This window comes from Lagopus leucura, unplaced genomic scaffold, assembly GCF_019238085.1.
Source record: "Lagopus leucura isolate 7727_CA_CO unplaced genomic scaffold, USGS_WTPT01 Super-Scaffold_100016, whole genome shotgun sequence".
Taxonomy (NCBI): domain Eukaryota; kingdom Metazoa; phylum Chordata; class Aves; order Galliformes; family Phasianidae; genus Lagopus; species Lagopus leucura.
Window position 1 is genome coordinate 13,979,627 of NW_024962270.1, and position 22,399 is coordinate 14,002,025.

Below are 22,399 nucleotides of genomic sequence, written 5' to 3' on the forward strand. Positions count from 1 at the left end.
TCGACTATCAGTATTGTCACCCCTTTTGGGAGTTAGTTTTCCCTCCTCTCCACACCAGTATTGTGGTAGAAGTTGTTTATTTTCTTAATGCAGGCTTACATGCCCTCAGGCTGCTGGTATACGAACACAAAAGAGATGCAGCGTTAATTTAATTCTGTGGTAAGTTTTCACTGGTGCAGGAGCAACATCAAAGACGGTCTAAGAATACCAAATTAAAGCCATCCATCATGATCACTGGACCACATTGTCCAAATGGCTTAACTGATGCCACTGAGAGTTTACCTGTCACCAGGAAGAGGAAGCACCAGTATCCTAGGCCTAAAGTTAGAGTAGATTTGAATAAATTGAACGATTATTAGAGGGGGGGGACATTAATACAAGCTTTGAGTCCAGCAAAATTAAAACCTGTAATCAATCTGCGCCATGTAATCAAGATCCATTTGTCACTGAAAATACTGATGCTTTGTTAGATTACATAAGAACAGCAAAAAGCTCCTAACTTTATTAAGATGAAAGCACTAAGCAGATCAGGTCTAATTAAACAGCTTCCCTGGACACATACTTGCTTGGCATTTAACCTGACTGGTGCAGCAGCCCCCAGTGTGTGATGTCTGACAGATCTGCCGTGGTGGAAAACACAAAGCACCGCAGCTCTGATGCTTGTGAGCCCTATTGAAAGTATGCTCATTTTTAAAACACACCCCTAATTTTTAAGGACAGTTTCAGAGAGATGGGTAGATAGTTTCCATTAAGACCTCATAAGCTACAGTGTGCTAAAAAACCTGACATCATTTAGAGAACAGCTATTCTCCATAAGTCCAAATGCTAAATCACTTTCCAAATACATTACGCTAAGTCTTCATTGAAAGAGAAAAACTTTATAGGGACAACAGTCTTAAGCACTGAATTTTGAGCCCTAAATTCATACCTGATTACTCAGTATTTGCCACTGGAGAAAAAAAAAAAAAAGAAAAAAAAAAGCATTTATTCCAAGCGTTTATCAAGCACTAAAATACTTAGGAAATACTGCAGCAGTGCATGAATGTAATGCAAAGTAAATTGCAGTAATAACAGTTCAACCCAAATTCCACTTGTCTCTGGAAATGGCTTGGTTATCCTGCAAAAAAGCATACAGGTGACTGTAGACAGCTACAACTGCCACAACACTGTGGTACTTTACACACCAATTTCTTGTTTGGTCATCAGCAGCTTTCAAATAACACAACACACAAATGGAGATTATAAAAATAATTCAAGTAGCCCTTCTGAGAAGAAAATCGTTGCAAGAAAATTCTTGGAAAGAAACATGAAAGTGCAGACAAGAACCATAGGTGGTTGCTACAGAAACAGTGCATCACAGTACCATCCACAATTATTCACACATTACTTAACTGAGACAGCAAATTAAATAGAATCCCTCTTCCCATGATAACAGAAAAATGGGACATCATAGTAAGACAGAACCTTTGTGTACAGCTAACAATGCACCAGATCCTCATTTAAATGAGGAAGCAATTACAGAGTTGGCTGTGAAGTATACTTTTTCCCTCTGTGGCACTGGTTACTTCCATTTCTGGAAGCATAAATCTTATTTTCATAAATATTTGTTAATAGACAGCTCTAAGACAACAGTGAAGCTGATTTAGAAACATTTAAAAGTAATTAAATCAAATGCTTTAAACTTTTGAAAATATAATTATAAGTGATAATGTTAATGTTATCTTTCAGACACATCCCCCTAACTACAAATAAACAGAAATTCAATATGAATATTTGTTTCACGCTGACTGCTCAGTTCATGTTCTGGATGATGTAACAAATCTGTGGCAGAGATAAATCAGAATTGGAAGATGAAAAACATTTTCAGTCACTTTTCTTCATCTGCCAACCAAATCTCACAATTAGAGGATATATTTTATTCTATCAGTCTTGAATACTGGCAGTCAGGGCATACCCCAGAGGATGATTATTTCTACATCTTACTATCTTATTATTTCTACATCCTACAGTCAAAAAAAATCATAACTCTTCTTGATTGACAGGAATTTCTCAACAAACTCTCTACAGTAGGGACTATGGACAGGATTTTTATTACGTATCTGTTGGTGATTACATATCTTCTTTCACATCAGCCTGTAAACTGAGGTGGTTTTAACTGACTGCATTCAAATAGCTTGATTCAGTGGCCTTTTTCTGAAGGAAAAAAGGTGTTTACTATTTCAGAAATAGTGAACAAATGCTACCATTAAAGCTGCCACTTGCATCAGTTGCAGGAGCGTACAGTGTTTGAATAAAGATTGCCATGCAGACCACAAACACGGTCCCACTCCACCTCAAAATCCCAGATCTCAGTTTTAAGACATATGGAATTTAGTTTATTGTGTGCTGAGTGCAAGAAAAGCTTTTCCTTTGTATGAAGACCTTGTGCTGTTTTGATGCTAAGGAAGAACTTTGATCATTTATTCCAGTTGTTACTTCCAGAATACGTCACTGTCCCTTATGTTTATTGTGGTTGCTCCTTGTGCTGCCCAACGCAAGGAAGATTATCAACTACTTCACGATGATGCATGTCACTCCATGGAAATAAAACTTAGGCTCAATAAAAACATAATATTTGTGTTCTTTATTGTCTGCGTCCATAAAATTGTTGGTAACAAGCCTATAAAAAGCTTTAGGCTTTTCAGTGTCTTATCAGAGGCAGATCACAGTCTGATGATACCTGACACAAACGTAACCCTGGCAATAGATTCACTTTAATCAGTACTAGAGATGGGACACGTATTCTCTCTCACCCCGTTTCTCTCCAACAGAAGTTTATGGCACTGCACTGTCCTTTTCCCTTGGGAATTGGTCTCCATGTTCGCTTTTCAGGCTCATCACACCAGCACACCAACGTGTGCTACCAGGCCAGAGATCCTCACCAGGAACTGCCGTCTTGCTCTCTGAGCAGGCTTACACTGAGAGGGGGCAGTGGGAAGGGATGTTCAGAGCTGTATCATAAAGCAGGAGATAAAAGAACAGTATACAAAGAACAAAAAAATCCTCATAAGGGAACATTTACGACATGCTAATCTTCCCTGTGAGAGTTCACAAGGGCAAAGACTGTAGTCAAGCTCCTTTTAGTGTCTTCAGAACGTGATTATCTTTGGGAAATCCCATTACCTGAATTTGCTTAATTGTTCTCTCTTTCATCAGGATTTCAGAAAAAGTAAAAATGTGTTGGCACTAATAGGGGTGAAAAAAGATAGTAGGTGATGCCTGATGCAAGGATTTGAAAGGTTTCCTTAGAATTACGGTCTTTAGCTCTGGGATTAGACCATCCTATCCACCAGTACAGATAGATAACTCTACTGTTAAGGAGGTAGATGGGTCTGATGTGCGTTTGTGCTGAGGATTTACATGCTGCTGTGAGCAAAGATACCATCTGGCTTCCCTGGCCTTCTGCTTATAATATTCTTGTCAGATTTATCACAGTGATCAATAAAAAGATTACTGAACACCTAACTGAAAAAGATATACAGTAACAACCGTGAACAAAATAAAGCTATAACTGCAACAGAGAAAAGCAGAAATAAATAACTACACATTTCACATCATGAGCTGACCCAGAATTATTCTTACTTATAATCACTGGACAATCACACAAAACTTAAAAAAAACGTGGAAAGCGTGTATGTTATCTGTTCAGTGAGGAGGAGACTTCATAAAAACAACCTCTTCGCAATAGAACACCCGTAAGAGAGGGACAGATGCCCCCTCTGAGCTGCATGGTTCCCTTCTCTAATGCATCTCAGGTGCATACAGCAATGTGTGACTCAAGAGACTGGAAGCAGTTCTGAGGAACCAATATCAGGGAGAAGAACACACCTTGTCTAGGCTCAGGGTTAGGACAAAACTTAGATGTTCAGTGGAAGAAAAAGATAACAAGTAAACATAGTTTCTCCCTCATGAACACTCAGCTGTACTCAGAACTCAAAGAGAGCGGTTCCAGACCAAGTGCCAGTCATTCTGTAGGCAAGATGCAAGAAGTGCCTTTTACTTCATCCTCTTATCCAACCGTTTGAAGAAAAATATGGCTGCAACCTGTCTTACTAGTCATCCATTGAGTGTTCACAATTGCATTTTAAAAAACTAGAATGTTTTGAAAACGTTTAACCCATGATAATCCCACCCAGAGAAACTCCAAAGCTAATAAATTATTTCAAAAAGCTTATGAAGAGCTTTCCCTGTGTGATTCCTACAGAGGTCTGCTCTTCACGTAAGTTTTCAAAATTTCCCTGTAAAGATTTGATTAAAAAAATAAATAAATAAATGAGACCATTTTAAAACAATCTTTTGAATGAAGAAAATTCCAAAACTCCACACTCAAAACTTCAGATATTTCTTTGCCTTTTTGGATACAATTTTTAGTCTCGGGGGAACCTCTGCAAGCAAGAAGGCCCATGCTGCAGCCAGAAATTGAGCAGTCACTGCAAATGTTTTTGGAAACTGCCCAGCTTTCCCCTATCCCTGCTGTGTCCCAGTCCTGCCACCACCTCAGCCATCCCCATTGGAGGGGGCAGAGAGGTTCGTCACGCACTACCATGGCAGAAAGCTTCCTTCAGTCATGTCAAGGATTTCTTGTTATCTGCTAAAATACAACCACTGCATTACAGGAAACAAATTCCTATTGAGCCACACTACACCAGCCTTCTCTGCTGCCACTGCCAGTCACCCAGTCATTAATTTTGCTGGTACTTCTGTTAATCTTTCGTTGCACAATTCAGATTTCCCATTTTATCATTCACAGGGCAGGCACTGATATTTTGAGGGGAACAGCTCTGCTGTCCTATTTTGCCATCCACCTAAATTTGAAAGCTGCTTCTATTCATGCATGCTCTTCTGGGCTTGTTGCTAAGTTCTCGACTGCACCAGCACTGACTAAAACCTAGGTTGGGTACAAGGAGTGCATTGTAGTATAACTAGATTAGAATCCCCAGAGACAGGCTGTCAGGGATGGTAAAACAAGGTAGTTACCAAAATCCTCAGATTCCCAGAGAGAAAAGGGCCAGCCAGTCTTTCAGTTGGTAGCATCTGGAGGCAGGATGCTCAACCATAAGTGTTGGACACTACAGAGGGACTTAGTAGCGGATAAGGGATAGCTGGACTTCCTGAAGGAAAAATACAAGTTAGACAAGCTGGAGAATGCCTGTCTGAGAGAATTAAGGGAAGGGTCTGATGGGTCTCACCTCAAAATCTCTGGATAGATGCCATGAAAGATGCTTCACTTCTAACACAAGATGCCAAGAGAGCTAAGCTTCTTGCCACTAGTTGCTACCAGAGGCAGACTGGTTGTGACAGGAAGCAGGCCAGTATAATGGCTGTCAGAAAGTGGATTGCTTCACTTCTGTGCGAGGAAACATCCCAAAGCCCTGCTCCACATGTAAGAGCGAGTTTCTACTTTCTTTCTTTTCTCATTATCCAAACAGGTGCTAAGTAAAAAGAGAAGCACTTGGCAAAGTAGCTGGAGTGCACATCGCACAGCACACAAACCACTCTCTGAAAAATTAGATTCCTTGATAGTCATTTACTTTACCAGGAAATTCTTTGTTGTTCTTTCTTGCCAGCAGCCCACACAGGCTTCTAATGTACATTGCAAAATGTAATTCCTGGCAAGATGCAGCAGCTTTGCCTGTGCAGTGTGACAGGCAGCCTACCATGGCACAGCCCATTAGGATGTGCGATCGGGAGCCAGGGTGGAACAGCATGCTGAAGCTGACAGCTTGTAATGACTTTTCGCTGTCTGCTGTAACAGGTGCCTTGTGCAAAAGCTGAACTGCATGCAACTTGCCAGCAGATGGAGAAGGGCAGTTTAAAGTAACCCCTGCCCAAGCTGCTTAGCTGCTCCTGGCTTTGAAGGGAGGACTCCTCGCTGTGTTTTCCAAAACATAGCTAGACAGATGCACGGTAAGAAGAGAGCTCCCACACACACCAGTCACTATCCGTCAAACCATTTTTGACTCCATAATTAAAGTTTTCCTTCTAGGTGATTTCTATGTCTAGTGGGGGCTCCTGAAAAGCAGAGGGGAAACAAGTCCATTGTGCAAGGAATCCTAGAAATGAAGGCATTTAAAGGAGAAGGCCACTAAGATTCAAACCAAGAGCTATTTATTCAGCTGCTGTTGCCTGTAGCAAAGTAGAAGCCACAGAACGCTAAGAGCATTAGCCAATGCACTTTAACAACAGATGACTCTTGCTCTATTACTCTCTTCATGTCCAAAAAGAAAGAGGCATAGAGATGAGCCTAGGAGTCAGTTCACTGTGCACAAGCAAGGTTAATGGGTGTATAAAACAAGTTGGTCCTCACATCTGCTTCTTCAGCGAGCCCTAACACCTGTAGAGCAAGTGCTTCAAGCTTCCAGCAGGTCCAACCTGCAGACACCTGCGCACACCCTGTGGGCTGAGGCCAGCTAACTCTCTGGTTACATGCTTGTGTTGCAGTCACTGCAAATAGGTTTAATGAAGCATATATTAAAAAAACAAAACAAAACAAAACAAACAAACAAAAAAAAAATCCAAAGCTTCAAACAGACTTTATTTTATTATTATTATTTTTTTTTTTTTTTTTTTTTTTAAATCCACAACCATGGAAAGGCTTTGTGAGCACCTTCGCCTAAGCAGTTTAATTATAACAGTAAAAACAAATCCACATCAACCCCTGATGGTTGGCTAATTTCAGTGCAATTGAGTTGTTCTCCTTATGCCCAGTCAATGAAATATCTGCCTGCCCTTGTGTCAGTTCTCATTGGGCTTCAGTGGTAACCTCTGCACCTGAAGAACTTGTTAAGAAACATTGAAGAATCTGTAAACACAACTCAGCAGTTGCTACAGCTTTCTGTGTGATAGGGAGAGAACTGGTATTTGCCAACCTGTCTGTACATATGTTCAGGAAATCAGATTTCTTTCAGAGAGGGCTCATCTATGAATTACAGATACGACGATTCACCGCAGCTGGCATTTCACACAGGCTAGAATGAGGTAGCTGAGGCAGGAGTCCCCTGCTTTCAGGACTGTGACATTATTCATGCATGTGTGCTTCCAGACACAGGAGTTTTTGCAAGCAGCCCACATCTACATTTTCAGGATACACGAATACAGCAACACAAACTCACTACATGAGCCCTGCTTCGTTTCTCTCACTTCATTTTTCTCTGAATTGCCATCCATGCAGAACTTCTCAGAAACAAATTGCTAAAAATCTGAAAGAGCTGAAAAACCTTTTCTTTTTCACCAAAACATGAATTAAAAACCTTTGTTAGTTGGCTTCTCACTTGATTTCAGACCACACAAAAAGCCACCAATGAGACTGCAGAATATTATATGGTACTTACCACCGTATGGCAAGAACCTAAAGAGACCTCTTAACACAAATTGCATTCAATGATACCTCAAAATACACATGAATTGCAACCCCTCCGAATAAATAAACACAACACACAATAAATAAACACAACAAAATAAGAGAGTGAATTGAGAAAGGAGTCAAACTGGGCATTTGCACCAGCCAGAAAGTGCTTAAATACCCAAGTTTTGTTACTTGGCTCTGGGACAGAACGAGACATTCTCTTATCTTCAATAGACACGAGACAATCCTGCCAACTTCTGAACTCCTTCAGGAGTCCAGAGGGGGACGGGACGGGTGGCATTGTAGCTGTATTTTTTCCCCCTCCATTCCAACTTTAACAAACATTATTTTGAAAAACATTTGCAAGATTGCCAGCTGCTCCAACAGCGTGCCACCTTTGAAGTCCAGGTAAGCATTACCATTTACACTAGCTGAAAACTTGGCCTCTAAACTGCTAAGGTGGCAAGCCCATGCATTAAGATTCCATGTCTTCCCCTTATATGAGCTTGTTTTCTTTTTCCCTCACTAAGGTAAGCCACTGTAAACAATACTATTTCTATAACAAGCCTTGGCCTGTAGCTGATTTGAAGTACATAGTTCAGCAAAAATAATTCAGCTGTTCTCAACAATATAGTAAAGAAACACAGGTTTTCTTCTGTTAGCCCCAAAGTTTTGAGGTCTGCTTAAGTATTGTTTCCCTATCATGAACTCTACTTCTCTTCTTCTGAAAAATCAGATTCTTATTAGGATAATAAATTAGGAGAGTGAAAACACTTAAAGCAATACTCAACATACTAGGTGAAACGGAATAAAAATAAGTTGTGTACTACACTCCACCACTCAACAACTAAACCCAGCAAAGAACAACACCAGCCCAAGCACAGGTGCACTAACTAAATGACAGAGTGCAAGCAAACAGCCCAGTCTTACCTGGTGCCCCTGACCTGCTTAGCAGATTCTGTTGGAATCAACCAAGCTCATCAGCAGTGCTGTGATCATCTATACCCTCTCCTGTGCCCTCTGGACTCTTGACCCTTTTCCTGACGAGCAGGTTCAGTAGCTCTCCAGCAAGACCTCCACCTTAACCAAAACTTGTTGGAGGGAAACATCCCAATGTCCAAAAAATAAAGGTCAAACACTACTGATGTCACTGTTGTCTACTGCAACATCATCTCCTTCACAGATGAACTTTTCTTTCTAAGCCCCGCAACTGCTTGGAAGGCACCGGGATGTAACAGGGGTAGATATTCTTTATATTACCCTTATGAAAATCTATCCATGCTGGAAAGTCTATGAGTTTTGATGAAACAAGCAGAACGTGATCAACAAAAAGCTCTACTTTAGAACTGAAAAATACTGCGCAATCTCATTCTCACTAAATGCACTCCATCTTTAGCTACTCATGTCAGTGTCGTATGCATCCGTACAGCCCAACACACATGCTGAGGTTAGTCAGTAAAGGCCGTAGACAGGTTCACGCTAAACTAAACCCAAGGGAATAGGAAAAGAAAGGACAGTCTCATAACCAAGGCAACAGAACAATGAGATGGGCAGTACAGGGGGGTCAGCCACAGGTCTTTAGTTTAGAGAAACTACACTTAAACAGAGTGCAATATTGGCACGAAAGAATCAGATGCTAAAGGTCTTGAATTGAGTGACCCAAGTTGGCAGAAGACCTTTGGCCCTTATACATTTTGCTTCCACTTCCCTAAGTTTCTCTCACTCCTTATCTTCAAAACAAACCTGTAAGATGAAAGTCGACATCAACACTTGCGGAGCTCTCAGATCCTGCACTGGTAATTGCTGTTAAAAAGCCCATGAGAAGATACGAATTTTGTTTTCAGAGCCAAGTTTGAATAGCGTGCCATAAATAAAGCATGGGAGCACACACTGAACAATAGGGAAAACACAGTGCTGAATAGCTGCTCATTTAGCAAGGGCTATTCATCCTGCTCACTGAGTGAAGCAGGAAGAAAAAAAATACATAGTATGTGATCATGTAATTAAAGACTGCATCATAATGCATATACACGTGGGGCCTGAATCAGGGTTGCACTGACAACCTTGTGTTTGATTGCTCAATTTTGCAAGCTTAATGATATTTCTTTAATGTAGTTTAATATTACATTTGAATTCTTTTTATAAAAACTGTATTAGACAGTATTTGTCAGTAAGTGTAAGCAACCCAGTGCATTCTGTGTATTTGGCTTTCAGCATTCTAAGAATGGCTGCCAAATAACATTTAATGGGATTTTTTGAAGACTTTTCTGCAGTGTTTTCTGTTTAAATACTTTCCATGGATTAAAATCTTTAATACAAAGATACAAAGTGAAACAAAACTATTACAATAATCATGCAATGCAATTTCCACCAGATTTCAACTCAGAAACCATCATTTTCCTTTCATATGAGAATAAGAGCATCCCCTCTCCATGCTAGTAGGTCTAACTCCATAAAACAGGACTGAGTTTTACCCTAGTGAGACCCTTATCAGGACAAAGGAGCCACTGCTGTCTGAGAAAAGAAAAGAAGTTTCTATGAAACTGTGTTTGAAGACAGTCTCATTCATGAGAAAATGAAAATACTTTTCCTAGAAATGCAGATTCAAGTATTTCCTACACCAGCATTCCTAAACAATCCTGTGGCTTATAGTTTTGGCAGCAGCAGCACCCAAAATGGAATGGCTGTTCCAGCTGTGTCGCATTTGCATCACTGTGAATGGGCTTGAATACTATCACTAAGCACAGAGATCCAGGTGGGAACACAGGGTTATACATAACAACCTGAAGGACTCAGCTTTGCTTTTGAAATGCCACTCTAAAAACACATCAGATTTAATTCATTTAAAATGGGAAGCTAGATGCTTCCATGTAGCCAAATTCATAGAATCATAGAATCATAGAATCACCAAGGTTGGAAAAGACCTAAAAGATCATCCAGTCCAACCGTTCACCTATTCCCAATAGCTCCTACTAAACCATGTCCCTCAACACAACATCCAGTCTTTCCTCGAACACCCCCAGGCTCGGTGATTCCACCACCTCCCTGGGCATCCATTCCAGTGCCTGACCACCCTTTCTGAAAAGTAATACTTCCTCATGTCCAGCCTGAATCTCCCCTGCCGTAGCTTGAAGCCATTCCCCCTGGTCCTATCACTAATGACACGAGAGCAGAGGCCGACCCCCAGCTCACTACAACCTCCCTTCAGGAAGTCATAGAGAGCAATGAGGTCTCCCCTGAGCCTCCTCTTCTCCAGGCTGAACATTCCCAGCTCCTTCAGCCTCTCCTCATATGGCCTGTGTTCCAGACCCCTCACCAGCTTTGTTGCCCTCCTTTGAACACGTTCCAGGGCCTCAATATCTTTCTTGCAGTGAGGGGCCCAAAACTGGACACAGTACTCGAGGTGCGGCCTCACGAGTGCTGAATATAGGGGAACAATCACCTCTCTGCTCCTGCTTGCAACACTGTTTCTGATGCAAGCCAGGATGCCATTGGCCTTCTTGGCCACCTGGGCACACTGTCGGCTCATGTTCAGCCGAGCATCAATCAATACCCCCAGGTCCATTTCCTCTACGCAGTCCTCCAGCCACACCGCCCCAAGCCTGTAGCGTCGCCTGGGGTTGTTGTGGCCGAAGTGCAGGACCCAGCATTTGGCCTTGTTGAAACTCATCCCATTGGCTCCAGCCCAGCTCTCCAGCCTGTCCAGACCCCTCTGTAGGGCCTCGCTACCCCCAGGCAGATCCACACTTCCAGCCAATTTGGTGTCATCTGCGAATTTACTGAGGGTGCACTCGATGCCCTCATCCAGGTCATCAATAAAGATATTGAAGAGGACAGGCCCCAGCACCGACCCCTGGGGAACACCACTCACGACCGGTCGCCAGCTGGATTTGACTCCATTCACCACCACTCTCTGTGCCCGGCCCTCCAGCCAGCTCCTTACCCAGCCAAGAGTGTACCCATCCAAGCCTCTGGCTGCCAGCTTCTGCAGGAGAATGCTGTGGGAGACAGTGTCAAAGGCTTTGCTGAAGTCTAGGTAGACCACATCAACAGCCTTTCCTTCATCCACCAGATGGGTCACTAGATCATAGAAGGAGATCAGGTTGGTCAAGCAGGACCTGCCCTTCATGAACCCATGCTGGCTAGGCCTGATCCCCCGGTCACCCTGCACATGCCGCATGATCTCCCTCAAGACGATCTGCTCCATCACCTTCCCTGGCACCGAGGTCAGGCTAACAGGCCTGTAGTTCCCCGGATCCTCCTTACGACCTTTCTTATAAATGGGAGTCACATTGGCAAGCCTCCAGTCTTCTGGGACTACATTCTGTTCTGGAAATGCCAAGAATTTCAACACACAGCCACTTCCCTCTTAGCTCGTAGCTTACTGAACAAGAGCTTATGAGATCAAACTGAGAAAAAGATTTCAAGCTACTGCAAATAAACAAACAAACAAAAAAAATCACCAATTCATGCTGCCACGGACTTTGCAAGGTGCATGACTTGTGTCAGTTGCTTGTTTTTTCCTGGATCACACACCTTTCTTTGATCAGAGGACAGCATCATCTCCTAAAGACAGAGCACGTGCTCGACAGCTCCAAGGAAAGTACACTAATGATCCCCTCAGGCCAACTGCAATCTGTCAGCAAGCCATTTCAAACCTGCAATGTCTTCCTAAAGAACACAATAGCAGTGAGAAGCAAATTGGAACTGTGATTTTCAGAACCAGCAATTTTATGTTTTAAAAATTCAGATAATCTCCCTACTACAACAGTGTCTGGATATATGCTGTTTGTAGACCAGCCACACAAAGAGCACAGCAACCTTTGAACTTTTCCAAAGGCCACGCACAAGCTGTTGTCATCCCACCCACTTCACAGGAAGTCTGTCTTGCTTTTTAGCTGCTCAAGCACATCTCCTAATTAATATTACAAATTATGTACAAATTATAACTTTTAATCACAGGATCCTCAGATCACCAGTCCTCAAGAGAGGATTTTCCCCCTACCACTAGTTTTTTGGCTAGGGAGAAGACAGACCAGCAGCCTGATATCAGACATCTCCTGTCTCACCCCACGATTCTGGATGTGAATATACAGAATAGACAGACAACGCCTTGCTGTAGGGGATTGAGTCCCTGTGAATACGTTAGAACAGCCTTCCAAATGTTTTTGGTTGGCTGCAGAAGTGTTTTATGTCTTTTGAAAACAATAAAAAAAAAAAGCCGAAAAAACTCCCTGGATTAATGTTAGCCAGTATATATTTTAATCAGCCGCCACTCAGTAAGTGGCACATTAAAGCAGTTATTGACAGCAGAGACTGAAGCACATATGTACAGTCCAACCCCTTTAACAGTCCATCTGCCCTGCCTTGTGGATTCCATTGAATATCAATTTTTTAGCTCATTTGCTATGTAGCATGTTGTCCAAACAATATGCAAACAGTCACCATCTGATAGTCCCCAAGGACTGAATGATATTTAGGTGTCAAGTACATTCAGAGCAAGTTTTCCACTATGAAATTGGAGAACACTAAGAAATTCTTGCAGCAGAGTTGTAGGTGCCTCACATAGACATTAACTTGCAGATGTAATGTAGAAGCCACTTAAGATGCACAGCAAGTCCCTCTTGTTCTACACGCTGCGTAGACACAGCTGATGGTTTCTGGACAAGACAGACTACAATCCTTGGGAAACATCTTTGCTTGCTTTGCCCTAGTGAGAAGCACAGTGTATTAGCTTTGTGCAGTGCCATATTCTTAGACCACACAGCTTCCAGTTCTCCCAAAACCAGTCACCTGGGAGACCTTAGAATACCAGACAGACATCTCATAAACCTAAATGAGCCATACCAAGTAAATGGGAGGGATCAGAGAAGCAACAGCCATTGCCTATATTTTCATGAGGCTCTACACTGTCACAAAATGTCTGTAACATCTGGTGTCTTCACCATCTCATTTCTCCCTCTTCAGTCCCTCATACTTTCCTAGAACCATCTCAGTACAGCTTCACCCAAGTCTCTACCAAAAGGGCCTGGTAAAGGAGAGAAGTGACTTTGAAGCAGATTAAAGAGAATGTTTCATGCACGAAGGGCAATTCAAGAGAACCAAGGGCAAGCCAGCACCTTGAGAACATGAGAGTGTTGATAAATGAGATGGGATAAAAATCCAGGCATTAGACAGCTGAGCAGCTTACAACTGACGTGATGAGAAAGGAGAGAACTAGAACAGGAGACATGCTGTTGGGTTAAGCAGGGTGGATGCAGAACTTTTTCTAAAACATGAAGGCATCACCATTGCATTGATTCAGGAGCATCACACATGCAAGACATGGTGCTAAGGCCCTAAATAGAGAACCGAAGGACAGGGAAACTGAGTTCATTAAATGCACATCATTTGATGCTGCACAGTGGAAAGTATTAAAGCAATGAGGCATCTCCTTGTAAATACTAGCACTTGTAGGATAGGTCACAGATGAGGAATTAGATTGCCTGTGTCTTGGCAGTGACCTGTTACCAACACCCTGACCCTCACCCCAGCACACAAGCTGCCTTCCCTGTGCTGATGGGCTCTGGGACAACAGCATTAGAATGCTGCAGTGAGGTAAGTGCTTTCTGACACTGAGCACAGTGTTGTCACAGCTGTGGGCAAGCTGGTGTTTGGAGGGAACATCCACAAGCCAGCGCAGAAAGGGCACTTTGATCCTTGCTCTATTTGTGGTTCTTATTTGCTGGTGTCATTCAAAACAGAATGATCTTCCAAGAAATTGTTGCCTACAATTACCACTTCCAGAATGACTGCATTTTATGCTTTTCTGACACACTCTTAGAGATATATATTATAATTTTCAAATCACCGCTTAAATGAATAATTTGTATGCACCAGTGAGCTTTCCTTAAAATCTAACAACATGTCTAAAAATAACTGTTGTGCCAATGGGTAAAATTCTGGCAAGTCACTGAATCAAAAGGAGCGCGACAGAGGCAACTGGAAGATGGGTGCGATTAATTTGGCAGTGTTTTCCTTGTTGTTTTCATCACAGAAAAGAAAAACATTTTGTCTAACAAAGATGAAAACCGGAAGTGTGCTGAGGGAGATGCCTTTTATTTTTCTCAGCACTGAAAGGATACCGACACCCAAGCCAACACACCACAAGAATAGATGAATAACTTAAGGATTTTGGGTTGGTTTTAGCTTTTTTTAAATACAGTTTTCAGAAAGCTTGAAATGTAGAAGAGAGTCTTGAAGTTCCCCAAGGAAGTTTGCATAACAGATGGTGTGTAAGATACTGTCGTTTTGGAGGTTTGTTTAGAGGAGATAGGTGATATCTAGTGGGCTGAGTGCAGGACTGAGAGCCAGAAGCTTCAGATTTCAATTCCCACTTTACCACTTCCTTGCTGCCCAGCCTGTGGCAACTGATGTGGTATCCTCATTCTGCACTACTGCAAAATGCAAACACAGAAGGTTCTCCTGGGATTGCTTTGGATTCATTTAAGCTTTTATTTAGAAGAACTTGAACACTAGACAACTGCTAAGAATTGTTTTACATTCTCTGTGAGATGCTATTATTACATCAAATCAAGGCTTGCATTATTATTAGTATCTCAGAAAAGTACTTCTGAAGAGGTATGGCTGTAACACCTTTACTCTAAGCAGATCATTCAGAAAAACAACTGGTAATCGATTCAAACAAATCATACCAGGACAAACTCAGTGATAAATTTTTCATGAGGTAATTGTGAAAGTGTGACGTTTAACAACCAAGTTTAATAAAACAGTTCTAAACAAGAGGATAAACAGCAAAACAGAAAAACCACCACTGTAAAACTAGGCAAAAACAATCATTGGAAACAGGTATACCTTCACAGATTCTCTTTTTCAGTTTAGAGATCATAAAATTCCCTAAAACACGTCTCCAGTCCTGATGGAGCCCAGAAATACTTCAATGCCTGCAGTAAGCATTTGCTGTTGTGTTACAGAATCATACGAACACAGAAAGGCTTGGCTTGGAAGTGGCTTCAAAGACCATCCAGTCATGGACAGGGCTGCCAACCACCAGCTCAGGCTGCCCAAGGCACCATCCAACCTGGCCTTGAACACTTGAGGGGATGGGGTACCCACAACTTTTCTGGGAAGCAGCGCCAGGCTCTCAGCACTCTCCAAGTGAAAATTTTCCCCAATATCTAATCTAAATCTCCTCTCTTTCAGTTTAAAACTATTCCCCCTTGTCCTATCACCTTTTCTGCTCCCTAATTACACATATTTAAGGCAAAAGCTAAACAGCTTAGCAACAATCAAAAAAATTATCCTCAGTTATCACTTCCTGGGAACTATTTTTGACCAGCTTTTACACAACTGGTTCATCACAGCTTAGCACAACTGAGAACTTCTTCAGCATCTTGCTTATTGGTCAATCCTAAGCAGCAAAGCTTCTGGAGGAGACCACAGTTGTTCTTAGTCTGCGACTAAGATGATCAGGGGGCTGGAGCACCTCCCCTATGCGGACAGGCTGAGGGAGTTGGGCTTGTTCAGCCTGGAGAAGAGAAGGCTGCGGGGTGACCTCATTGCAGCCTATCAATACCTGAAGGGAACCTACACCCAGGAGGGGAGTAAACTCTTCAAAAGGGCTGATAACAGCAGGACTAGGGGAAATGGTTTTAAGTTGAAGGAGGGAAGATTTAGGTTGGATGTTAGGGGGAAGTTCTTTACTAGGAGAGTGGTTAGGCCCTGGAACGGGCTGCCCAGGGAGGTTGTGGATACCCCGTCCTTGGACGTGTTCAAGGCCAGGTTGGACGGGGTCCTGGGCAACCTGATCTGAATGTGTATGTTTGGTGGCCCTGCTAGGCAGGGGGGTTGGAACTACATGATCCTTGAGGTCCCTTCCAACCCGGGTGATTCTGTGATTCTGTGATTCTTCACAGGTCCAATTCCACCCAGTATACGGAATTCCTAATCCTTTTTTCCCTTAATATCTCTCTATTGATCACTTACCTGCTTATGTTGAATCAAAGCAGCATTGGCCATTCTGTTTATATTTGACCTCCAGAACACATTTTGTGGGACTGAATTAGATATTTCCCATTGCCCAGTGACAGCAGTACAGTAGAGGGCAGCAAATCTACCACCATAGGCTTGGCTCTATACTTATTTGACTTCTCAGCTTGCCCTAATTGATTTTATGTTAATCCAAAGCACTCAATACACATTCCCTACATATAGTTTGCAGAGTTAGTCCAGAATGATCCATAGAAAAGGCATAGGAGAATAAGCAGCCCCACCAATAGCTAAGGATGTGGCTGATCCATAGCTCAGTAAATAACCATTAAACACACACCAAAAAAGTCAAAAGCTGTATAGACAACAACAGTCAACCTCTACAGTTTAAATTCATTAAATAGAAATTGTGTTTACAAAAAAAAAAAAAAGAGTGTATGCATACACCACAACGTCTTAACATTTGCTACTGAAGTGAAAATAAAAGAAATAAAAAAGATCAGACATTTCACAGGATGAAAGTTGCCTCCCACATCCATTTAGTAACAATTCCTTAGCTCACTAGCTGCTATGCCAACACTGGCATGAGCCTTTCCCCAGCACACTGCAGTAGTGAAGCTGGAGAGAAGTCACAAGGGCATCCACAGCAGCCATCTTATTTAGTCCCACTAACAAAGTTTAAAAAAAAAAAAGTTTACTAGGATGTTTTACACAGGAAACAGTGGGTATATTCTTACAGGAAAAACAGACGTGAAGATACTTATCAGCTCTGAGGCAGCAATCTTTTCACCTACACATCCAGACGCACACAGAATTCAAAGAACTGAAGCTCCAGGTTTGGAACAGAGTGTGATACTTCACAATTCAAGAGTGCATAAACTTTAAATCAGCCAGATGCCCAATACTGAGTGGCTCTGGTTGTGGTCCTCAATCAGTAAGAGTGTTCATACAGGGCTGTGCCCAAGCCACCGCACAGCAAGGTTATGGAAAAGGTGCATAAGCAATTACCAGTTACCAAGAACATGCGTAAGAGACACTATAACCCTCCTACACAGCCACAGGCTTGAAAATATTTTTTGTATCTGTTTAGAACTGACATCAGTATTAGTCATTACTTGAAATCAAAAGATTTCAAGGGGAGAGGATTAAATGTGCTGTAGGTAACAACTGGAAGCCTCAAGTAGCACTCTGCAAACATGGCTTCTGGCTGCCTCCATCCAAGAACCCAGATATATTATGTTCCACTTTGAAAGTTTGCCATCTTTTTTACATCTTTTTATTTTGTAGAATAAAAAAATAAAAATGAAGTAATCTGAACCTTAAGCACCTAATGTCACATTTGCCTAAAGTACAGACATCTCCCAACCAAGAACTGGATTTAGATGCTGCTTTGACCTTATATTTCTTATGTACAATTGCATGCAAATGATGCTATTATTTCTGTGTACCTTATCATTCCTTCCAGGCTATATCTGTGTCAACAGAGAAGAGCTGCATTTTTATTTTAAATCCTAGAGCAAAAAGGTCAACCTGCATCAGCAAGAGATTTCGAATTACAGAAGGACTGAGATTGAATGGGATCTGGCTTCTTTAGAAAGTAAATACATAGCTATACAAGAAATGCCTTTCCTTTCAATTTCTCCAAAGCAATAGCATGAGATGCAAGTCTGTTTTTCCACAGTAAAAACATTTCTCTGACACATTTTCTTATACTTAGAATAACGTCTCGTACTTTTTTTTTTTCCCCGCTCTTAGATTAATTCAGGGAAATTGAGGACGCCTCTCTCATTGGTCACACACAGCCATGTGGTTAGCATACCTTTTAGTTAGGATCTAATTACCTTTGTTCAGAACGAGCAGTGTTTCATTTGCTCATAGCCCTAAGGTTCTGATAACTACTACATCCCTTTTGTGGTGGGAAATTCCTTCCTCCACGAGTTTTAGCAACTTTGCATATTCTCAACTTCAGTGCCACTGAGGCTGCTCCATTTATCTCATGGAAGGAAACTGGAGGCTCATGAAGGAGACCAACGATTTTCACAACAGAGCTTAGAGTAGAAAATGTAAGGTGTTACGGATAATTCTGGCTCACCTTCTGCACTGCAGAGCCTTTCATTCAGACAGCCCTAAGTAGCGAACCCACCTGCAAGTGTTTGAGTTACTTCCCCTTTGCAGGACCACGCTGACACACGTCCAGTTTTGGTCCCTCCTGGCAGTTCATCTCCAGTGACCACTGCAATTCCTCCCCTTCGTCTAACAGCCTGCCCCTCTCCTGCTCTTTTCAACTATCTGAGGTCAGGATATTAATTACTTCCACGAGGTGAAGAGTTTTTTCAAATAATTTATTTTTACCATTAGTTTTAAATTTTTCTTTTATAATTTACTCCAAATAATTTTTGAAGAATTCTTGAGTTCTGTATTTATTTTCTAACATTTCCCCCACCCACATGCTAGGTATCAAATTATTAACTTTTTTTGATGACAGGAAAGCATTTTGTCTTTCCTACTGACAGTAATAAGCAAATATCCTCAGTTACATGAGCACCTTCAGAAATGCCATTCATTTTCCTATAGATACCTATTCATATGTGTTTAAAGACACCGTGGTGGAAAATATGCTTCTGCCAAGAGGTGAATCATTAGAACGTCAGTGAAACACAGCACCTATACCATATGGTCACAAGGATTTTCACCAGCCAACACTATGGAAAGACAGCCTAGTGCTCTTCATTCTCAGAGCTGCTCTTGAGTCACTCAAGAATAAAGTCTCTGGGCATTAGTCACAAAATCTCACAAGAAGTCACACTGTATCAGAGTACTTTGAGGTATATTACTTTGGGTTTGTCATTTTCTGCATTAACTTCAGTAACAAAGTGGTAAAGCATCGTTAAAGCATTTTTTTTTTTTTTTTTTTTGCACAGCTCTTATTGCTGCATGGCTCAACACCTCCACTGCACATCTTGGAGAAGTGCGCTGCAATTACTGAGGAGGGGGCTATTTTTAACAGTTCTCTCCCTTTCATTTCCAGCGATATGTTGCCTCTTTACTACTTGATAGGCATTTCTTAATGTCATTTATGAGAGCAATTGAGGGTAAAAAGAAGTGTTGCTTTTCTAACCAAAATAATAACAGTAATCTAGGACACTTCTAGACAGTCTAGTGTAATAGAAGGGTGGAACAGGCAATTCCACGGCACTAGAAATGGAGGATTTGGTTCTCCTGATATAAATCTTTCAGTTACAATCTAGATGAACCTGAATATGTCATATAAAAGCTAATGCAGATGATCTTAAAGTCAGAAAGATCCATGACTGTCCTATAAACTTGCACTGAATCAGTGCTTACAATCTTTAGCCTTTTCCATCATTCAGCTTAAAACTGGATGCAGTCTTAGTCTCCCAAAACACTGAGCATTTCTAACCTACCACAGTGAGCCTGGGTTCTAATTAAGATGAATTCAGTTCTGGAGTAATTCACTCTATTTCCTTAAACTGTAAAAATGGACAGAAATTTGCATCCAAGTGTAGGCATTCATTTTCCAATGCATGGTCTCTGCCTTGACTTGATGCTTGAATGACTCCTATCCACAACTTCTGCTGCAACTGCAAGAAACGTGCTTGGAGAAGTAACCCATCATGAGTAAGAAGTCTGTGTACTATAGCTCTTGATCTACTGCTTTTGAGCTCATTTACTGCCCTGCTCTGCATATATCCTCTCATATCCTTTGAAGATTTCTTTTTAAAACATGGATTCTAGAACATCAAAATTTGGTATAATAACCTCCACTATGAGAACATGACATTGCACCCGGGTTTTGAACTCAGTGTGCACAGCCTTGATACCAGCAGAATTTAATCAGCTTCACTGCCAAGCACAGGTTTCAGAAATCAAACTGATTGAGTCTCTAAGGAATTGACTTGAAAGCAAGGTATGCAGGTCTTTTTATTTCAGTATGGCCGCAGGACCATAGGCAGTAATTGCAGCAACACAATATCAATATCAAAGCTTTCCAGAGCCTCTTACAAACTGAATTAATGGTCACTGAGAAAGGTGTCAAGTTAAATTTAAGTTTGAAAGATACCTTGCAGAGAAGCTTGTAGAAGTGGCTGGGCCTACTGCACTAAGACATTTCTAATTATTCTACCCATAAGCAGAAAAAGAGCAGTAAAGACGTTCTGATTTTTCCTTGAGAGTTCTGTATTACTAGTGAAAAAAAAAAATACAAAAAACAGATACAGTCAATGTTGAATCTCCTACCCCAAAGTTTCCCCTTTCTTTTAACGATTAAAATTTTCACAGCTGCTACTGCGGTAAAACTGAGCTCTGTAAATGCTTTTTGTGTTTTGTTGTTTGTTTTTAAATAAAGACTTTTTTTTTCCACTGGCCCCATCTGTTAGTAGCTCCAGAAACTCAGCTCACAGGTAATTCAGTGTGGTTAGTGTGTCTTCCCATGGTTTTGGAGATAAAGGTGGAGGATTAATTCAAGCAAAACCAAGGCAATAAAGGCAATGATTTCAGAAAAGTGAGCACCAGAGCAACTGCAGTGATAAAATTACACAGATGTGCTCCCCTACCCCAGTATAGGCAAGATTCACATCTCTGAATATCTACCTTAGAGAAAGAGAAGCAGCAGCGATATTTGATGTAAATCCATCAGTTGTTGCTGATCAGAGGACTGGGAGCAACACTTATGTGAAGTCCCAGGTAAGGCCCCCACTTGGAGAACACAGCTCCTCTGCACGCGCTATGTGCTTGGTGCTTTAAAGACACCTTATTTTAACCCACAGAACTTCAAAACTGTATTTCAGAATAAAAACTACATTCCAAGAGAGCACCTGACTGCATGTGAGGCAAGAAAAGCACCTACCCAAAAAAAAAGAAGTCTTACAAAACAAACAAACCAACAACCAGCCTCAGAGATGACAGACTCATTTTCACCAACATCTGGGCTAGAACCTAAGAACCTTTTTTCCTCTGACAAGCGCTACCATCCCATCAGGCTGAAGACCCACGTCCTACTGACGGGCTGGACAGACCCACTTATTCAGCCTTTCTCATGTTTTGACAATCTTACTAGTCACCTACATGGCAGCTCCCTGCATATTTTTAAAAATTGGCCAAATGAGGCTAAGAAGATAATCCGTGTGGAAGCAGCTCGCAGCATTATCCATTAACACTGGTGCAGAGAGAAAGCCAATTGTTAGTATTTCTTAAATTATCTTCACAAATTCTTACCCTCTCAATGGGCACTTTCAAGTTGAGATCAGCTTTCATAGTCACTTCTCTGATTTCCCTGTCATTGAGCTGAAACTTTGATTGAGGATGACAACTCTTCCAAGGACAATTTAAAAGTGACACTTCCAGCTGGCAATTGCCAATCAGCCCTTCACATGCCTTAGTCATACGTTCTGCAGAGCTGTGGGGTTTTTGACTTAACCTCATTTCACTTCTGACAATCTTTACAAAGGAATTATTTGCAGTTGCTACAGTGCATGATAGGCTTGAACTCAGGTCAGGGAGTCTGAATGAAAGCAGAGGGCATCCTCATGCTTTAATCATACTAACTTTTCCAAACAATATGACTTACACATAAGCACCAAAGCACTGAATAATGGAAGAGGTGTCCCTTTGCAATGAGGATTTTCTTCATGACAAAAGGTTATGCTTTACTGTCAAAAACATCTAGAGGTTGCAGGCATTACAACCTACAACAATTCACTTCAATCTCCAAAGAAGTGCTTTAAAGTCTTCTCCTGCAACACCAGTTTGATGGCTTAAATTCAGCTGCTATTTTCCCAGCTCATCCATTCACTTCTTAGAGCGTATGTTTTGTGCTGCATCTTGTGATGGTGACTCACACAGCCACAAGTTAATTTGTATACTGTTAAATGGTGAATAGAAAGGTTAGACAGCTGCAAAGATGTGTTTCTTAAAGGGTTGCATTTATTGTGCAGCTCCACCGGTGCAAAGTAAATACAGGGATGCACTATTAACAGAGTAAGACTATTTCTTCAGAAAGGAAAGCAA